At 43.6% G+C, this 21,085-nt stretch overlaps 1 protein-coding gene, 1 long non-coding RNA gene and 1 pseudogene across 3 annotated transcripts in view; 1 reads left to right on the forward strand and 2 right to left on the reverse strand.

Moving 5' to 3' along the window:
* Positions 1–2,341: 2,341 nt before the first annotated feature.
* On the reverse strand, positions 2,342–3,169 carry LOC129632506 (FUN14 domain-containing protein 1-like; annotated as a pseudogene).
* Positions 3,170–3,281: 112 nt separating this feature from the next.
* LOC129640142 (uncharacterized) lies at positions 3,282–21,044 on the reverse strand. 2 transcript variants are annotated; one of them, XR_008708700.1, is made up of 5 exons: positions 20,926–21,044; positions 20,728–20,813; positions 20,079–20,206; positions 15,286–16,412; positions 3,282–3,659 (listed from the first exon to the last, which is right to left on the reverse strand). It is a non-coding gene; the product is annotated as an uncharacterized LOC129640142 (long non-coding RNA). The 2 variants fall into 2 exon arrangements; XR_008708699.1 differs by lacking the exon at positions 15,286–16,412.
* Positions 20,821–21,085, forward strand: part of LOC129640095 (2'-5'-oligoadenylate synthase 3-like) — a 29,480-nt gene continuing 29,215 nt past the window's right edge. Inside the window, exon 1 of the mRNA XM_055565355.1 lies at positions 20,821–20,961. The gene's annotated coding sequence lies outside the window, so the exon portion shown is untranslated. The remainder of the gene's footprint in view (positions 20,962–21,085) is intronic.

The raw sequence follows: 21,085 nt of genomic DNA on the forward strand, positions 1-21,085 counted from the left end.
AAGTAGTATCTTCATAGCAACTCACACCAATAAGATGCAAGACGTGTTCCCACAAGGGAGTGCTAAGCATGCAGCCTTGACAACATCTACAAAGGTTACTTCCCCAAAGTCTAAGAAAGTGAGGGGCCATCACTGTATAGGCAGGCAGAATGAAGTGAAAGATGACCAAGGGGTGGGGCCCTTATGACGAACGTCCTTGAGAGCTGGCACAGCTGGACAAAAGGCCAGCCTGGAATTCCAGTCTATTCAACTGGCTGCCAAATGTACACCAAATGTGTGCCTTCTGGATAAGAGACCCAGGTCTCAAACCAGAGCAGGCGGGAAGGGGGATTGTGAGGAGGGACGCCTAAGTTCAGGTGGAATGTTTCCATCTCAAACACACAGGGAGAAAAAAGCAAGTCCTTCCTAGAAAGGCTTTTGTTACTTTAAGGACAGAACTGTGAAAAGATGTTTTATCCAGCCGGATTTTCTCTAGCTGTGCACACACACAAAAATTAATTCTGTAACCTCTAAAGAATCTCAGTTTGGCCATCTTAAGGGCAAGATTTCCTTTAATTTCCTGTTATGTACTGGAAGTTTAAGTTCTGTATGTACATATTAAATCTTCCTAGTGTCTTTCAACAGAGGTTAAGCCAGGTATCTCTTCTTGCAAGTAAGGTTCTAAGAAAACCTGCTTCTTCAGGGAGGAGTTGAACCACCACCAAATAAAACTTAGTATCTTGCTCCTTGGTAGGAAAGCTATGACCAACCTAGACAATGTATTAAAGAGCAGAGACATCACTTTACCAACAAAGGTCCATATAGTCAAAGCTATGATTTTTCCAGTAGTCATGTATGTATGTGAGAGTTGGACCATAAAGAAGGCTGTGTGTTTGTATGTTAGTTGGTCAATCATGTCCAACTCTTTGTGACCCCATAGACTATAACCTGCCAGACTCCTCTGTCCATGGAGTTCTCCAGGCAAGAATACTGGAGTGCGTTGCCATGCCCTTCTCCAGGGGATTTTCCTGACCCAGGGATTGAATACGGGTCTCCTGCATTGGTGGCTCAGAGGGTAAAGAGTCTGCCTGCAATGCGGGAGACCTGGGTTCGATTCCTGGGTTGGGAAGATCCCCTGGAGAAGGAAATGGCAATCCACTCCAGCACTCTTGCCTGGAAAATCCCATGAACGGAGGAGCCTGATAGGCTACAGTCCATGGGGTCGCAAAGAGTTGGACACGACTGAGCAACTTCACTTTCACTTTCTCCTGCATTGTAGGCAGATTCTTCACTGTCTGAGCCACAAAGGAAGTCCAAAGAAGGCTGAGTGCAAAAAAAAAAAAATCAACCCTGACTATTCAGTGGGAGGACTGATGCTGAAGCTCCCACACTTAGGCCATCTGATGTCAAGAGCTGACTCTGGAAAAGACCCTGATGCTGGGAAAGACTGATGGCAGAAGGAGAAGGGGCAGCAGAGGATGAGATGGTTAGATAGCATCGCCACCTCAATGGTCATGAATAAAAAAAAAAGTCATGAATCTAAGCAAACTCTGGGAGATAGTGGAGGACAGGAGGCCCTGGAGTGCTCCAGTCCCTGAAGTCACAAAGAGTTGGACATAACTTAGTGACTGAAAAACAACAACAAAATCTCATAAGCTAATAACCAGGTATCTGAGAGCTAAGAGAGACTCATCTAAACTCATCTGGACTTTTTGAGGAAGGGCAAACAGGATAAGGGGGCTTCTGCTGATACCAAAGCTCCCGTTCTTTGTAGAGTTCAAGAGAGGGAGAGAAGTCTGTTCTGGATCTCTTTGTTGGTTGCCAAAACTGTCAACTGGAAAACACACACACACACAACCTAAAAATGTAGAACTATATTTTGTACTGAGGACTGGAGCCTGGGAAGGCATCGCCTCAGAAAGCTCTGAGGGACTATTCCTAAGAGGGAAAGAGGGGACAGGATATATAGGAGTTTTGTTTCTTTCTTCTTTTTAAATAAAATTAAGATAATATTCTACTGGGGAATATATGCAACAGATTTTTTTTTTAATCTCTCCATATCTACCTCCAGTAGTAGCGTTTTATAGGCAAATTTTAAATGGACACAAATTTTTAAAAATAATGAAAGCCATGTTTTGCTTAGGGATAATATTATATATATACCATACAGGTTATTTTACAGCAGATACTCGTCTGCCAAATTTCAGAGGACAGAATGCTAAGCAGTGAGCTTGGTGCTGTCTAGCTAGCTGTTTCTTGGCATCCACCCTGGAGAATCTGTCAGGGTGTAAGGTCGAGACCATTTTATCACCACCAAGTCTCTTCTCAGAGGTGACTGCACTGTGATAGAACATTCATCTTCTTAAGATTCAAGGCCTGGCAAAAAGCCTCCCACGAGTCCACTGGATATGACAATGTTCTGTCTGACAAATTCCGTTGCTTCTTCTATTACATTATTGACTTCGGGTGCTGCCTTATTTGCTCGTTTCTTCATCCGTCCTTTTGCTTTGTTTACATCTTTCTCAGGTCTCTTCCAGTCGATCTGCACATAGCCACCATCACCGGCCATCTGAAGGAGAAGAAAGCCACCACCTACCGCAGTGGCTGCAAGTTTTCAAACTTTCTGGAACAAAAATCCCGCACACCAGCCACTCACTCCACCCACTGCAATCTGGGTGGCTACTGAGTATTTTTCTACCATAGGTCCGGAGCTGTGGGCACACACTCGATTCCACCAGTGCTGTTTTCTGGCATACTCAGTTAAATCCAACACTTTGTAAGAGTCAGCATCACTTTCATATTCTTGGGGAGGGAGGTCCCGGGTCGCCGTGATACTGCCGCCGGCTGTACCGAGGCGGTCCCAACCCGCCCGCCTCTCCCCACTACTTTAAAAACGGCTCTAGGCCCAGGTGGAAGTCTATGGTAGGAGTTTTTGCTGAAAAAAATTTTTAGTCAAACATCAAAAGACTACTACTGATCACACACATAGACACAAAAGACATCTTCAAGTTAATGATTTTAGTGCTTTTTTATGAATGGGAAGAGGCAAGATTCTAGACCAACTGACATTATTTCTTTGATAGGCATCTTAAACACCCAGGGCCAGTATCCTGTTTTTCTCCATTCTGAATTCCCCTCAGGGTGTACCATCAGGGACAGCTGCAGTGGCTAGTGGCTTGATGGTGGACATTATTTGTTGTTTACTGAAATGGCAGGCAATGCTTTTTGGTCCGCATTTTCAATATTTCAGAACTTTTAGAATTAATGGCACAGAAGAGTTTCATTAGGCATATTTTCTTTTATGCTTTACTTCTTATCACAACCCACCCCCACAATAAAACACAAAAGCATCCAACTTGTACTGAAACTTGTATGTGCAATGAACATTTGATTCACACAGTACACAGGGGTGTCAATTACCAGAGAAAAACATTATTTAAATTATTATTACAGCCCACCCTCTAAGTCCAACAATTGGTTATATGCTTCTGAGGCTTGATGTTTCATTCTTCACTTTTATCATTTTCCTCCACGGATGGAGATCCAAGCATACAACCAGAGTCCAGTTGACATAAGCGTACTTTGGGGCTCCCTGTGCTCTTTGTTGTTGGCTGAGCAGAATTATAATCAGGACTTCTTACACTTATAACAAACTTCACTCTTGTTCTCCACTCATTCTTCTAAAGGGAAAACATAATGACAGAGTCATCAAAATTGATACTTGGTGGTGTCAATGTGTTGCTTATTCCAGTGCCATTTGTATACAAGCCAAGTATGGGAAATTGGAAGGCTTTTTGTTTCACGCTTTCTGATGTTGTTGCTCTTCTATGTGAATGTAGCTGATCCTTGGGTGTTTTGTGCAAGATTGCACATTGGCTGGCTTCTGAGTTCAGTGGTTGTTTTCACCTTCATTTTCTTTGCCTCTCAGGTCTTTGGAATTTTTAATTTGAATAAGATTATTAGAATATTACTATTATTACATAATAACAAAGTCAATGTGTTCTAGAAATTTAAAGTACTTGACAGCCTGTAGAGCAAAGATTGGTATTAATCAGGATTGGAAGTGATTCTCGATTCAAGCATTTCCCACTTGTCACTTAATTCCTGCTGTTGCTGCTGCTAAGTCGCTTCAGTCATGTCCGACTCTGTGCAATCTCGTAGATGGCAGCCCACCAGGCTCCCCCGTCCCTGGGATTCTCCAGGCAAGAACACTGGAGTGGGTTGCCATTTCCTTCTCCAATGCATGAAAGTGAAAAGTGAAAGTGAAGTCGCTCAGTCGTGTCCAACTCTTAGTGACCCCATGGACTGCAGCCTACCAGGCTCCTCCATCCATGGGAGTTTCCAGGCAAGAGTACTGGAGTGGGGTGCCTTGCCTTCTCCACACTTAATTCCTATTAGCCTCTATTTTTCTCCATTAATAAAATAGGCATTCTATCTACTTTTCAGGTTTGTTAGCATTAAATACCCCACTCCAGTACTCTTGCCTGGAAAATCCCATGGACGGAGGAGCCTGGTAGGCTGCAGTCCATGGGGTCACTAAGAGTCGGACACGACTGAGCGACTTCACTTTCACTTTTCACTTTCATGCATTGGAGAAGGAAATGGCAACCCACTCCAGTGTTCTTGCCTGGAGAATCCCAGGGACGGGGGACCCTGGTGGGCTGCTGTCTATGGGGTCGCACAGAGTTGGACACGACTGAAGTGACTTAGCAGCAGCAGCATTAAATAAAATACCTATAAAGTACCTAGCATATTACTTGTATCACGATGACAGTAAATATCAACTGCTATTGTTAAAACTGCCAGTGGCTTTTTGAAGCACATGAATGTTAAAATCATTACATATGGAAATGAGGTGGTTTTTTTCCTAATTGAATAAGGTTATTTCAGTTAGGAAGTTAGGAAAGTTATTTTAGTCTAATCTTTTTTATAAATTTAAGCCTTAAATTTGCAAATGTATTTTTGTTTGAGAGGTACTATATATTAGAAAAAGTATGCTGGTATGAATCTAAAAATCAATTACAGAGAGAGAGAAAAATGGGAAAAGCACAAACCCATGGAGAATAAACAACATGCTACTAAAACAAACAAAAAAAGGGTCAGTGAAGGAATCAAAGAGGAAGTCAGAAAATACCTGAAGACAAATGAAAATGAAAACACATTTTTCCAAAAATTTATGAGCTGCAACAAAAGTAGTTCTAAAGAGGGAAGTTTATAGCAATACAGACCTATCTCAAGAAAACAGAAAAAATCTCAATTAACCTCATCTTGAAAAGAATAATAAGCAAAGCCCAGAGTCAACAGAGGAAGGAAATAACAATCAAAGGGAATCAGTAAAGCAGAGACCAGAACAACAATAGAAAATATCAATGCAGGAGGCTCAGCGGCAGCCTGAAACTACGCTGACTCAGTAGCAATGGAGTCCAGTGGGCCCCCATGTGGAGCTCAGAGGGGATCGGGCCCTTCCCCCAAGAGTGAGGCCCCAGCCCCAGGAAGCAGGGCAGAAGGAAGGGAGGAGAAGGGAAATCAGGGATGTCAGTCATCTCTGTCAGGCACGGGTGTTCTGGCTTTACTGAAGGAAATCATCCAGACAAGATGGTGGAATAGAAGGGCTTGAGTCCACCTCCTCTCTTGAAAACACCACAATCATAGCCAACTTCTGAACAACCACTGAGAAAGCAGACTCAAACCTACCAGAAAAGATATTCTTTATCCAAAGGCAAAGTAGAAGCCACTATATTCTATAGGCAAAAAGTTGGGGTATTTTCATGGTATAATCAAATCCCATACCCACCAGGTGGGAGATCCCCGAGATGGAAAATAATTATAACCCAGAGATTCTTCCCCAGGAGTGACAGCTCTGAGCCCCACATCAGGGTACACAGTCTGGGCGGGGGTGGGGGTAGGGTGTTCAGGCATTGGGAGGAGGAGTCCCCAGAGCATTTGGCTTTGATGGTCAGCGGGGCTTGAGTCCACAGGAAGTGGGAGAACAGGGACTCCACTCTTGGGGAGCACACACAAGGTTTCACATGCACTGGGACCCAGGTCAAAGCAGCGACTCCAGAGGGGTCTGGGCCAGACCCACCTGCAGGTCTTGAGGGTCTCCTGGGGAGGCAGCTGTGTCTCACTGTGGGGACAAGGACACTCAGGCAATACTCATGCACGAGCTCTCCCCAACGTCACCGTACTGACACTGAGGCCTGGCCCCAACCGACAGCCATTTGTAGAGACATGGATGGATCTCAGGATTATCACACTAAGTGAAGTAAGCCAGAGGACGCCAAATACCATATATCAGTTATATGTGGAATAAAAAAAAAAAAGTACAAATAAACTTATGTACAAAACAGAAATAAATAGACCCCCAGACATAGAAAACAAACTTACGGTGACCAAAGGGAAAAGGTTCAAGGGAGAGATAAATCAAGAGTTTGAGATTAAAACTCCTGTACACAGTACTACATACGAAATACATACCCGGAAATTCCATGGCAGTCCAGTGCTTAGGATTCCACACTCTCACTGCCCAGGGCCTCAGTTCAATCCCTGGTCAGTGAACTAAGATCCCACATGCCATATGGTGCGGTCACAAAAGTAACTAATTTTTTAAAGTTAATTAATTAATTAAATTAGAAAACCAGCAAGGACCTGCTGCATGGCACAAGTATCTATATACTCCATATTTTATAACCACCTATAAGGAAAAAGAATCTGAAAAAATATATATGTGTGTGTAATAATCACTTTGCTGTATACCTGAAACTAATACAACATTGTAAATCAACTATACTTCCATAAAAAAACAAAAATACCATTTCTCTCGTGTGTGTGTGTGTGTGTGTGTATCAAAGTATATACTGTGAAAAAAAAATTTTTTAAGGGAACCATCCCACATGGTTTGTGGGAATGTAAATTGGTACAGCTATTATGGAAAATAGTATGCTGCTACTGCTGCTGCTGCTAAGTCGCTTCAGTCGTGTCCGACTCTGTGCGACCCCATAGATGGCAACCCACCAGGCTCCCCCGTCCCTGGGATTCTCCAAACAAGAACACTGGAGTGGGTTGCCATTTCCGTCTCCAATGCATGAAAGTGAAAAGTGAAAATGAAGTCGCTCAGTCGTGTCCAACCCTTAGTGACCCCATGGACTGCAGCCCACCAGGCTCCTCCATCCATGGGAGTTTCCAGGCAAGAGTACTGGAGTGCAGGCGGCTGCGACGGGCATGCTAAGCATGGCCAAGAGGAGTCACCCACATCCGAGGTCAGGGGCAGAAGCCAGGAGGACTCCATGCCCGAAGGGCAACGGCCAAGAGGAGTTACCCCACGTCCGAGGTCAGGGGCAGTGGCCCAGAGTGCCAGGCTGCGATGGAGCAGGAATGGCTGAGAGAAGATACCCAGCGTCCGAGGTCAGGGGCGGCACCGGGAGGAGATACCCCACGCCCCAAGCCGCAGGACAGGGGCAGCGGGCAGAAGGAGCAACCCCACACACGAGGCCAGGGGTGGTGGCCGGGAGGACCAACCCCACGTCCAAGGAGCCATGGCTGCGTGGGTGCAGGAGGGCCTAGAGGAGCTATCCCTCGTTGAAGGTCAGGAAGGGTGGCGGTGAGGAGATACCCCTCGTCCAAGGTAAGGAGCAATGGCTGCGCTTTGCTGGAGCAGCTGTGAAGAGATATCCCATGCCCAAGGTAAGAGAAACCCAAGTAAGACGGTAGGTGTTGCAAGAGGGCATCAGAGGGCAAACACACTGAAACCATACTCACAGAAAACTAGTCAATCTAATCACACTAGGACCACAGCCTTGTCTAACTCAATGAAACTAAGCCATGCCTGCGGGGCAACCCAAGATGGGCGGGTCATGGTGGAGAGATCTGACAGAATGTGGTCCACTGGAGAAGGGAATGGCAAACCACTTCAGTATTCTTGCCTTGAGAACCCCATGAACAGTATGAAAAGGCAAGATGATAGGATACTGAAAGAGGAACTCCCCAGGTCAGTAGGTGCCCAATATGCTACTGGAGATCAGTGGAGAAATAACTCCAGAAAGAATGAAGGGATGGAGCCAAAGCAAAAACAATACCCAGCTGTGGATGTTACTGGTGATAGAAGCAAGGTCTGATGCTGTAAAGAGCAATATTGCATAGGAACCTGGAATGTTAGGTCCATGAATCAAGGCAAATTGGAAGTGGTCAAACAAGAGATGGCAAGAGTGAATGTCGACATTCTAGGAATCAGCGAACTGAAATGGACTGGAACAGGTGAATTTAACTCAGATGACCATTATATCTACTATTGCGGGCAGGAATCCCTCAGAAGAAATGGAGTGGCCAGCATGGTCAACAAAAGAGTCCGTAATGCAGTACTTGGATGCAATCTCAAAAATGACAGAATGATCTCTGTTCATTTCCAAGGCAAACCATTCAATATCACAGTAATCCAAGTCTATGCCCCAACCAGTAACACTGAAGAAGCTGAACGGTTCTGTGAAGACCTACAAGACCTTTTAGAACTAACACCCAAAAAAGATATCCTTTTCATTATAGAGGACTGGAATGCAAAAGTAGGAAGTCAAGAAACACCTGGAGTAACAGGCAAATTTGGCCTTGGAATACGGAATGAAGCAGGGCAAAGACTAATAGAGTTTTGCCAAGAAAATGCACTGATCATAACAAACATCCTCTTCCAACAACACAAGAGAAGACTCTATACATGGACGTCACCAGATGGTCAACACCAAAATCAGATTGATTATATTCTTTGCAGCCAAAGATGGAGAAGCTCTATACAGTCAACAAAAACAAGACCAGGAGCTGACTGTGGCTCAGATCCTGAACTCCTTATTGCCAAATTCAGACTTAAACTGAAGAAAGTAGGGAAAACCACTAGACCATTCAGGTATGACCTAAATCAAATCCCTTATGATTATACAGTGGAAGTGAGAAATAGATTTAAGGGACTAGATCTGATAGACAGAGTGCTTGATGAACTATGGATGGACGTTCATGACATTGTACACGAGACAGGGATCCAGACCATCCCCATGGAAAAGAAATGCAAAAAAGCAAAATGGCTGTCTGAGGAGGCCTTACAAATAGCTGTGAAAAGAAGAGAAGTGAAAAGCAAGGAGAAAAGGAAAGATATAAGCATCTGAATGCAGAGTTCCAAAGAATAGCAAGAAGAGATAAGAAAGCCTTCCTTGGTGATCAATGCAAAGAAATAGAGGAAAGCAACAGAATGGGAAAGACTAGAGATCTCTTTAAGAAAATTAGAGATACCAAGGGAACATTTCATGTGAAGATGGGCTCGATAAAGGACAGAAATGGTAAGGACCTAACAGAAGCACAAGATATTAAGAAGAGGTGGCAAAAATACACAGAAGAACTGTACAAAAAAGATCTTCATGACCCAGATAATCACAATGGTGTGATCACTCACCTAGAGCCAGACATCCTGGAATGTGAAGTCAAGTGGGCCTTAGAAAGCATCACTATGAACAAAGCTAGTGGAGGTGATGGAATTCCAGTTGAGCTATTTCAAATCCTGAAAGATGATGCTGTGAAAGTGCTGCACTCAATATGCCAGAAAATTTGGAAAACTCAGCAGTGGCCACAGGACTGGAAAAGGGCAGTTTTCATTCCAATCCCAAAGAAAGGCAATGCCAAAGAATGCTCAAACTACCGCACAATTGCACTCATCTCACATGCTAGTAAAGTAATGCTCAAAATTCTCCAAGTCAGGCTTCAGCAATACGTGAACCATGAACTTCCGGATGTTCAAGCTGGTTTTAGAAAAGGCAGAGGAACCAGAGATCAAATTGCCAACATCCGCTGGATCATGGAAAAAGCAAGAGAGTTCCAGAAAAGCATCTATTTCTTCTTTACTGGCTATGCCAAAGCCTTTGACTGTGTGGATCACAATAAACTGTGGAAAATTCTGAAAGAGATGGGAATACCCGACCACCTGATCTGCCTCTTGAGAAATTTGTATGCAGGTCAGGAAGCAACAGTCAGAACTGGACATGGAACAACAGACTGGTTCCAAATAGGAAAAGGAGTACGTCAAGGCTGTATATTATCACTCTGCTTATTTAACTTCTATGCAGAGTACATCATGAGAAATGCTGGACTGGAAGAAACACAAGCTGGAATCAAGATTGCCAGGAGAAATATCAATAACCTCAGATACGCAGAGGACACCACCCTTATGGCAGAAAGTGAAGAGGAACTCAAAAGCCTCCTGATGAAAGTGAAAGTGGAGAGTGAAAAAGTTGGCTTAAAGCTCAACGTTCAGAAAACGAAGATCATGGCATCCGGTCCCATCACTTCATGGGAAATAGATGGGGAAACAGTGGAAACAGTGTCAGACTTTATTTTTCTGGTCTCCAAAATCACTACAGATGGTGATTGCAGCCATGAAATTAAAAGACGCTTACTCCTTTGAAGGAAAGTTATGACCAACCTAGATAGCATATTCAAAAGCAGAGACATTACTTTGCCAACAAAGGTTCGTCTAGTCAAGGCTATGGTTTTTCCTGTGGTCATGTATGGATGTGAGAGTTGGACTGTGAAGAAGGCTGAGCGCCGAAGAATTGATGCTTTTGAACTGTGGTGTTGGAGAAGACTCTTGAGAGTCCCTTGGACTGCAAGGAGATCCAACCAGTCCATTCTGAAGGAGATCAGCCCTGGGATTTCTTTGGAAGGAATGATGCTAAAGCTGAAACTCCAGTACTTTGGCCACCTCATGCGAAGAGTTGACTCGGAAAAGACTCTGATGCTGGGAGGGATTGGGGGCAAGAGGAGAAGAGGACGACAGAGGATGAGATGGCTGCATGGCATCACTGACTCGATGGATGTGAGTCTCAGTGAACTCCAGGAGTTGGTGATGGACAGGGAGGCCTGGCCTGCTGCGATTCATGGGGTCGCAAAGAGTCAGACACGACTGAGCGACTGATCTGATCTGATCTGATCTCCATGGGAAATAGTATGGGGGTTCTCAAAAAGTTAAAAACAGAACTATAACTCAGCAATTCTACTGCAGGATTAATGAAAAACACTAATTTGAAAAGATACATGTACCCCAATGTTCATAGTAACATTATTTACAATAGCTAAAATATGGAAGCAATGTAAGTGTCCATCAACAAATGACAAAAATGTAGCATGTGTATACATATATATATATACACACACACAATGAAATATTAGTCATAAAAAAGAATGAAGTTCTGCCATTTGCAACAATGTTGAAGGACCTAAAGAGTATTATGCTTAGTGAAGTAGGTCAGAGGAAGACAAATAGTGAATGTTATCTGAAAATGTAAAGTAGTATAATATTGTTAATCAACTACACTTCAGTAAGAAACCAAAAAGCATGAAAGTTCTATAGTTTTCACAACTGAAATATCATTCACAGGGTCACTGAATTTGAGCAATTATAAATAAGTGTGCATTAAAATTATAAAAAGTGTGCAGGGTGACTAAGCTGCAGTGAGGGTATTAGGAGGATAGACCTGGTGCTTCACAGGTGCTCAATTAATACTCTTTTCTGCCTTTTCTTTCAATTTATTTGCCTTAAACATGCAAAGGAATGAAGCACGCCCAAGTCTCCTTTTTAACTAGAAAATGTTATATATAACTTACAGCATAAGAGAGAAGTTAGCCAAATTTTTTAAGATCTGTTAGTGCTTGAAGGAACCTTCCATATGACCTAGGATAACTCCGTTTTTACATATAAATGGTGCCAGAAATGGCACTTATGCCTTATCTGAGACCCCCATCACATAACATTATGTGCTAAATTTATGTGTTTAAACTAGAAACAGTTTGTCTCACCTTTGAGACCAATGTACAATTGCCTACAGGATGCTGTCTCACAGGAGACAAGTGTATTAGAATTTACTATTGAGAGGAGGCTTTTCATTATTTTAATGTGAAGCTAAATTAGGCTGTTCTAGTATTTTAACTTTGCAACTTGATGTGAACCATCCAAACCCTGTGATCTCAAAGGAATAGCCCTTCGTTTCCATGAAGTGGTTGCATGGAAACAATCTCTCAGGGTGAAGATACGAATGTGAGGGGGCTGTCAGACCGACTTCCCTCAGCACCAAAGGAGATGCCAGGGAGAAAGGGGGTTGCTTAACCACAGTGAGGGGCCAGGTGCCATAAAGGCGGATGAATTGGATGGATGGGTCATACACGTATTCTACGTATGTTCAACAACTACAGGTAGAAGCGGAAAATGAAGCATTTTCCTAAACTATTGTGAGGCCAGCCCAAGGTGGGCCTTCTGTCTCAGGGTTGGGCTGGGAAACATAGGCTCCTAGACCATAGGGGGTGGGGGTAGGGGGGTGTGTGTGTGTGTGTGTATATTTGTACACACTCAGTCATGTCCCACTCTTTGCAGCCCATGGACTGTAGCCTGCCAGGCTCCTCCATGGAATTCTCCAGGCAAGAATACTGGAGTGAGTTGCTATTTCCAGCTCCAGGGGATCTTCCTGACCATGGGTGTACAGCCCGCTGTGTTTTTTTTTTTTCCTATTTTGACAGATTTTGACAGACCTCCTCATATTGCCAGAAGGACAGGATCTTCAAGAAGTTCACAGTCATGGGAAAAGAGACAATAAGTGGGATGATTTGGGAGAATGGCATTGAAATACGTATAATATCATATATGGAACGAGTCACCAGTCCAGGTTTGATGCATGATACTGGATGCTTGGGGCTGGTGCACTGGGACGACCCAGAGGGATGGTATGGGGATGAAGGAGGGAGGAGGGTTCAGGATGGGGAACACATGTATACCTGTGGCAGATTCATTTCGATATTTGGCAAAACCAATACAATACTGTACAATTTAAAAATAAAATAAAATTAAAATAAAAAAACAAACAAAAAAAACAAAGTTTTCAAATTCAGAAAGAGAAAAACAGATATTATTAACATATTAGCATATTAACACATCTGTGTGAAATCTAGAAAAATGGTACAGATGAACCTATTTTCAGGGCAGGAACAGAGAGGCAGAGAGAGAACAGACATGCAGATACAGGGGGAAGGGGAGGGTGGGGTGAGTTGGGAGATTCACAGGTAAACACTACCATGTGTCCGATAGTGGGGAGCTGCTGCATAGCACAGGGACCTCAGCTCAGAGCTCTGTGATGACCCAGGGAGACAGGCTGCGGTGGTTGGGTAGGGACGTCCAAGAAGGAGTGCGTGTGTGTGTGTACACACGGCTGACTCAAGCCACTGTACAGCAGAAACACAACACTCTAAAGCAATTCATGTTGCTGTTCAGTTGCCCAGCTGTGTCCAACTCTTTGCGACCCCATGGACTGCAGCAATTATACTCCGATTTAAAAAATCACCTACTTCACACATTTAGTCTTTGTTTAAGAGGATATAACCTGAATGTCAGTTGCCCCTTTCCTTCCCCGAGTCCACGCCTGTAGTCTTTTCCTGTCTTGAGTTGACCTGAACTCAAAGCTCAGCACCTCTTCAAGGTGACTTTCCAGAAAACTCACTGCAGCCAGAGCATTCCTGAGTGATGGAGTTTTTCCAGGATCCCACAGGGGAGTCTGAGGGGGAAGAAGTTACCCTCACATGCCACAGCAGACAACTTCATCCTCACTCGCTGTCTCTCTCTTCACGGCCTCTTCCTTACCTGGTCATTTCTGGGGGAATTGTTTTCACTTACAGTCCTCATCCAAAGCACCAATGCACACACGTGTGCATACACACACAGGCCTTGGGGACTACTCACTCTTGCTCCTAGACATCCCCCAGAACTTGGCATGTCCCTGCCGTCTGTGGCATCGTGCCTTAAAGCATCTGCATTCGGTGCACAAGGCCAAGTCCATCAGGAGCTCGAGGAAGCTAATGGCTTGTCATTAGCCGCTGGCATCCCGTGTGAAAGGGCTGGTCTGTGGCTTGCGAGCTCTGGACAGACGCCTTGCAATCTCAACCCTTCCTCCCAGCAGCTGATCAACTATTTAAAACAAACACGTTGTTCTTATAAAAGGAAACTTCAGCTACTTCTTTGGACCAGAACAGATTTCTTCCTAGTTTTTTCCTAGGCTAGCCATGAAAACTGGCTTATAATAGTGGAGCGCACCCTGACTCTGTGTGAGACAAAGCAGCCACAAATTGCACCAGCAGAACGAGGAAGCCAGGCCATACTTTTAACATGCTTCTCATGGATCATTTCAATAAATATTTATAATCATCTACTATGCTCCAGCCCCCCACGCTAGGTGGGTACATGAGGCCTGACTGTGTAATATGAGCAGCTGGCTGCAGCTGGGAGGATGCCACCTGGGTCTTATAAACACGGCCTGCGTGGTGGGTGGTAAATAGTTAAGGGCACTCGGGTTCACAAGGAACTGAAGTGAGGGGTGTCGCAGTGGGAGGTTTTAAGCTCTGAGACTGGACGCGGCTGCAGCACTCATATAACAGCAACTGTGCTGAGCGGGGTGAGCTTGGGGAACACTCATTCCCCAGCCAACATTCATCTGAGGCTCATTTGGGGGTGCAATGCAAGAAGCATCTCTCCGGACGCTGTTGAAGTGCCCGCATTGAAAGCCTTGTGTCCCATAGTGAGAACCAAAGACTGCTCTGATCTGTGCCGAGTAACCACACAGGTATTCCTCCCTAGGGGTGTTCCAAGCAAAGGACGAGAGGCAGGAAGTTAATTGCCTGTTTCAGTTTCATGCTAGGTTCCCCCTAAATTCTAATTGGCAATAAAAGAGCCTGACTCCCCTCAACCTAAGTTGTAAGGGTGCTTTCTGGTGGGAGTTCCGCAGTGTAGCTAAGCAAGAATAAGGAGAGTGTTTCAAGAGGAACTTATAAAGCAAGGAATCTTGACTTAGACATCTAAGTTCATTAACACGGAGACGGCCTGTAGCTGCCTATAATTGAGAACCCACAGATGAATTCCCACAGTATGATTAATTAAATACACTGTACAGAAAAGGTACCATCTCCTTGGCTTCTAGATGAGAGGCACTCACCTCAGTTATTCCAATTACTACCCTCTAGCCTGGGTTCCCTGGTGGCTCAGTGGGTAAAGAACCCGCCTGCCAATGCCAGGAGACATGGGTTTGATCCCTGGTTCAGGAAGATCCCCTGCAGAAGGAAATAGCTACCCACTCCAGTATTCTTGTCTGGGAAATCCCATGGACAGAGGAGCCTGGTGAGCTATAGTCCGTGGGGTCATAAAAAGGGATGGGCACGACTTAGTGACTAAACAACAACAACCCTCTAGCCTCAGTAATTCAGAGGAGGAGTTCTGATCTTTGACGTCTCCAAGATCCTCACCTTAATTCCGGGACAGTCTGCAGTAGTCTTTTAGAAGATGCTTGGGATGCAGCTTCAGCTGGCCAGTGGGAGAACTTTGGTGATGCCTGTCTCAGCCCAGAGCTCACCAGGAGTGATCAGGAACAGTCTGGGTAGACTTGTCTGTCGCAAAGTGGCTTAGAGTCCACACAACTCTCATGGGACAAACCCAAGATTTTCACAGAGCCTAGAGGAAATTTGGATGAAAATTGAAGGAATCCTGGAAAGTGTGCTCCTTGTGGGAGGATACTGGGAAAAACTAGTTTCAGACAGAGTGGCCAAAACCGAAGTACTTCCCTCTGTATTCTGAGATGGGTGCTTAGCTAGCTCCAAAAGACATCCCATACCATCCTGTGAAGTGACCAGGCACAGCTGTGGTCCAATAAAGGCAGCTGAGAAATCTGACAACCAAGAAAAACTGTCCTGAGCAGGACCTGGTACAGAAGGGGTTCTGGGAGGTGGTGCTTCCCCAGGGCAGCAACATCTCCTAGGGAGGAGGAGCCACCTCATCCCAGAGGTGGAAAAGAGCTGGCAGGAGTCCTCCCCAGGGTCTGTGAGACAAGGGCCCTCACAGGGAGGCAGGAAGAGAGCTGGTCCTCAGAAGTGTTCCTGTGTGGTACTGATGGGGAGATGGTTGTAGACGGTTGTCCCAAGTGAGCCCATGAGCCCATAGTACTGACTGTTGGAATGTGGTTCCAAGCAACATCACCCGAGTACAGATAGAACTGCCTCTCGGCCCCCTCGACCTATAGCTGCTCCATGGAAACGTCCTTTCAGTCTCTACCAGGCCAGTTCGGCAAACAGGCAGAAAAACAGAGGGCTGCATTCAGACAACATTAGAGAGAGGGATGGGTGTTCGGGTATACTGGGCACCAGACTTCAGTGGGAATGCAGTCTGGCAAATATTCCCTGCATCATTTTTGCAGCTTCAGTCTTCATACTGTTCGTTTAAGGTGATGTTTTAGAGACAGGTGTTTCATGATTTCGAATCCTGAACTCAGAGATGCTCCGTACATATGAACAGTCCACTGTGCAGATCCTCTTAGAAAGGAGGAAATGTCTCTGGGGTGGTGGAACCTCTCCTTTCCTTCATGCAGGCCAGCCATTGACTAGTGAGCAGGATGAGAGAAACAGGTGGGTCATGATTTCTAAGTGGAACAAGTGTACGAGGCTGCTCAGGTACTCAAATTCTTGTGTATTCTTGTCTTATTCCTTTACCTACTGTTGATTTTTAATTTATGGCCCTAGCAAAATAGTAGAGGCAGAAGATATAATAGGAGAGGCAGAAGAAAACTATAATCCAATATCCTTTATAAATAGAAATGCAAAAATCTTACACTGAATATTAGCAAACTGAATCTAACAACGTATATGAAGGATTATACATCACGACCAAGTCGTGTTTATTCCAGGATTCAAAGGTGGATGTAACAGTTCTGAAATTAACCCAAATCATTAACACATCACAGAAAAAAAAATAAAAAGATTATCATCTCATCAGATGCTGGAAAAACATTTGTTGAAACCTTAACAAAAACCAACACACTTTCATGATAACAACACAGAACAAATTGAGAATAGAGGAGAACTTCTTCAACCTGCTAAAGGGTTTCTATGAAACTGATAAATACCACACTTAAAAGATTTAAAGATTTTTCTCCTAAGATCAGCAAAATAACAAAGATGTCTACTCTCAATACTGCTATGCAATGTTATACTTGAAGGTGTTCCCAGGGAAATTTGACAAGATAAAACAAGTTAATGATTAAAAAAACATCCAGGTTAGAAAAGAAATCAAACTATCTCTATTGCAGATGATAAGCAAAATATGTAAAAAAATTAGCGAGCTTAAAAGGTTGAAGATTTACAAAACTCAGTTGTATTTCTGAACACTAATAATAAACAATTCAAAGAAGAAATTATGACACTAATTCCATATACAACAACATCAAAAAAACTAAAATACTTCAGAATAAATTTAACCCAAAAAAGTTCAAGATTTGTACACTGAGAACTATAAAACACTGCTGAAAGAAATTAAGATTGGGATAATACTATTAGGATGTCAATACTCCTCAAATTAATCTAGATATAGAACTTCTGTTCAATCAGAACCCCAGCTGGCTTCTTTATTGAAATTGATAGGTTGATCTAAAATTCCATGGAAATTCAAGGAACCTGAAATAGTCAAAAACAATCCTGAAGGGAGAACAGATTTGGACAGCTAACATGTCCAATTTCAAAACCAGTTACAAACACAGTAGTCAAGACATCATGGTACAGGCATAAGGACAGACGATCAATGGAATAAAACTAACCCTAGAAATAAACCTATACATTTATGGTCAGTTGATTTGACAAGAATGCCAGGACAATTCAGTGGAGAAAAGATGGTCTCTATTCAACACGTTGTGCCGGAACAACTGTCTGCTGCTGCTGCTGCTGCTCCTGAGTCGCTTCAGTTGTGTCCGACTCTGTGCGACCCCATAGACGGCAGCCCACCAGGCTCTGCCGTCCCTGGGATTCTCCAGGCAACAACACTGGAGTGGGTTGCCATTTCCTTCTCCAATGCATGAAAGTGAAAAGTGAAAGTGAAGTCGCTCAGTCGTGTCCGATTCTTAGTGACCCCATGGACTGCAGCCTACCAGGCTCCTCCATCCGTGGGATTTTCCAGGGAAGAGTACTGGAGTGGGGTGCCATCGCCTTCTCCGAACAACTGGATACCATATGTAAAAAATGAATTTTGACCACTAACTCACACCACCATATATAAAAATCATCAAAATATATTTAAAGGCCTAAATATAAGTGCTAAAACTATTAAACTCTTAGAATAAACATAGGTGTAAATATTTATGACCTCGTTTTACTTAACCAGGCTCATTTTGCCCAAAGTGCATGAGATGCCAAGGTTTGCAGCAAAGGAGCTTTATTCACAAGGCAGCCAAGCAAGGAAATGGGAAAATTAGTCTCAGAGCCACCTCCCTGAAGGCAGGGTGCAGGTATTTATGGGATAAAGAATAAAATATTGTAAATCAACTATACCTCAATAAAAAAAATAAGTTTTAAAAAAGAATAAAACAGCAGGGCTCTGTGACACACAGGGAGTGTGAGGAAAGGTGATTGGAAAAAGGTGTGGTAATGGTTGTTCTGAGCAGACCTAGCTAAGCAACAGGCCTCTGTACTTTCAAAAATGGAGCCACTCACCTAAAACTATAAAACTCCTAGAAAAGGACAGAGGTGGAACACTCTTTGACATACTCATAGCAATATATTTTTTTAATCTGTCTCCCAAGGCAAAGAAATGAAAACAAAAATAGACAACAGAAATCCAATTAAATTTAAAAGCTTTTGCACAGCAAAGGAAACCATCAACAAAATTAAAGGACAACCTACCAAATTTAGGCAATATTTTCAAATAATATGACTGTTAAGTTAATATCTAAAATATTTCAACAGCTCATACCAACCAGTATAAAAAAAGAAAATCCAATTAAAAAATGGACAGAAGACTTGAATAGATGTTTCCCAAAAAAAGAGATACAGATGGCCAACAGGCACATGAAATATTCATCATTAATCAGAGAATGCAAATCAAAACCACAATGAGACATCACCTCACACCTGTCAGAATAGTATCAGCAAGTCTACAAATAACAAATGTGGAGAGAAGTAAACCCTTATACCCTGCTGGTGGGATTAGAAATTGGTGTAGCCACTGGGAAAAACAGTTTGGAGATTTCTCAAAACACTAAAAATAAAACTGCCATGTGATACAGCAATTCCACTCCCATGTATATGTAAAAAACAAAACAAAAAAAGCAACTACTTCAAGAAGATACATGCACCCCAAAATTCAGAGCAGCAATAGCCAGGGTATGGGAGCAATTTAAGATGAATGGATAAAGATGTGATGTGTGTACGTATGTGCTGGGCTTAGTCGTGTCCAACTCTTTGTGACCCCATGGACTATAGCCTGCCAGGCTCCTCTAGCCATGGGATTTCCCAGGCAAGGAAACTGGAGCAGGCAGCCATTTCCCACTCCAGGGGATCTTCTCAAGCCAAGGATCAAATCCACGTCTCTTACATCTCCTGCATTGGCAGGTGGATTCTTTACCACTTGCGCTAGTGGGAAGTATATATGTATGTACACACACATATATGTATATATACACGCATACAATATACATATACACACAATGGAATGTTACTCAGCCATAAAAAATAATGAAATTCTACCATTTCCAACAAGATGAGCCTATAGAGTATTATCCTTAGCGAAATAAGAAAAGGCAAACACTGTATGTTATCATGTATGCGGAATCTAAAAACCAGAGCCCAGACCAACTCCTGGTGGGGTTGAAAGGAATACAGCATTCCTTTTTCTCTGAGCCTTCAGAGAAGGGGAAAGTTAGGGTTAGGGGTTAGGGTTAGGGGTTAGGGGTTAGGTTTATTGTTAGGGTTAGTGTTGGGGTTAGGGGTTAGGTTTATTGTTAGGGTTAGTGTTGGGGTTAGGGGTTAGGGTTAGGGGTTAGGGGTTAGGTTTATTGTTAGGGTTAGTGTTGGGGTTAGGGGTTAGGTTTATTGTTAGGGTTAGTGTTGGGGTTAGGGGTTAGGTTTATTGTTAGGGTTAGTGTTGGGGTTAGGGGTTAGGGTTAGGGGTTAGGGGTTAGGTTTATTGTTAGGGTTAGTGTTGGGGTTAGGGGTTAGGGTTATCGGGCATTGGGAGCAGGGTCAGGAGGAGGCAATGGACGATCAGCACTGCCGTCGCCCACCTTTGTATTAGAATCGAGAACAGGTTTCTCCCTCTTCCCATTCTGCTGGGCCATAACTTTCCATATTCTTTGCGCAGGTTGATTCTGATGAAAGAATGTATATAGGGTATTCTTTCCCATTTTTCTTCCTGTTTCCAAAATAAATCCAGTCGCAACGTTGTATTTTAATTGAAGGCCATTTTTCTCTGAGCCTAAAGGGTGTTTGCACTATGCAAGGGTATCAAAAGGCACCATCTTTTTCTTTTCCATAGATTCAAACTTAAAGTCATCCAGTTTTGGAGAGTGGGGCCTAGAGGGCTGCAAGGGGGAACTGAATTAGCATTTCTCATTTTGCAATGGGGAAAAAAAAAATCTCATTTTGTTTCTAGATGGTTGCTGCAAAGAAATCTATCTTAGAGTACATGCTATAGTCATCAAGAAGCTCAGTCTCCAAGAGTCAATCCTTAACACTTCAGACAGTTAGACATAGATAAGAAAAGAAAGATCAAAAATCACAGCCCTGGGCCTTTAACCCGGATGTGGGCTGCTTCAGCAGCTGTAAACTTTTATACTGTCTGTCCGAATCCAGCAAGCTGGGCCTCCAACCCACCATCTGGGTGGGACAGCCAGACAATGAAGGCACAGGTGTGTCTCTAACAAGATTACTCACCACAAACACGTCTTCCAAACCCCAAACTCCAAAACCATTTCTTCACTGCAAAATAAAGCTAAATTCTGAAGGTTGGCGGCACCTGGCTGGGGAAATCAGGAGGACGCTTGCTGGAACAAATCGGCCAGGTAGTTGCTTGGCCTCTCAATACCCACAAGGGGCCAAGGAACCACAGAGGAAAGGCGTGTCTGGACTTACCTTCTGGCTAGCTCACCAAACCTGTCACCGAACCAGGTACTACCTTGTTCTACTCAACACACACCAAGGCAAACCTCCGAGACACAGTGCTTGCGTGCTAAGTCTCTTCAGTTCACAGCAGCGTATTTATTTGCAAGGCAGCTAAGTAAGACTGAAAAAC

The sequence above is a fragment of the Bubalus kerabau genome, chromosome 1, assembly GCF_029407905.1.
Source record: "Bubalus kerabau isolate K-KA32 ecotype Philippines breed swamp buffalo chromosome 1, PCC_UOA_SB_1v2, whole genome shotgun sequence".
Taxonomy (NCBI): domain Eukaryota; kingdom Metazoa; phylum Chordata; class Mammalia; order Artiodactyla; family Bovidae; genus Bubalus; species Bubalus kerabau.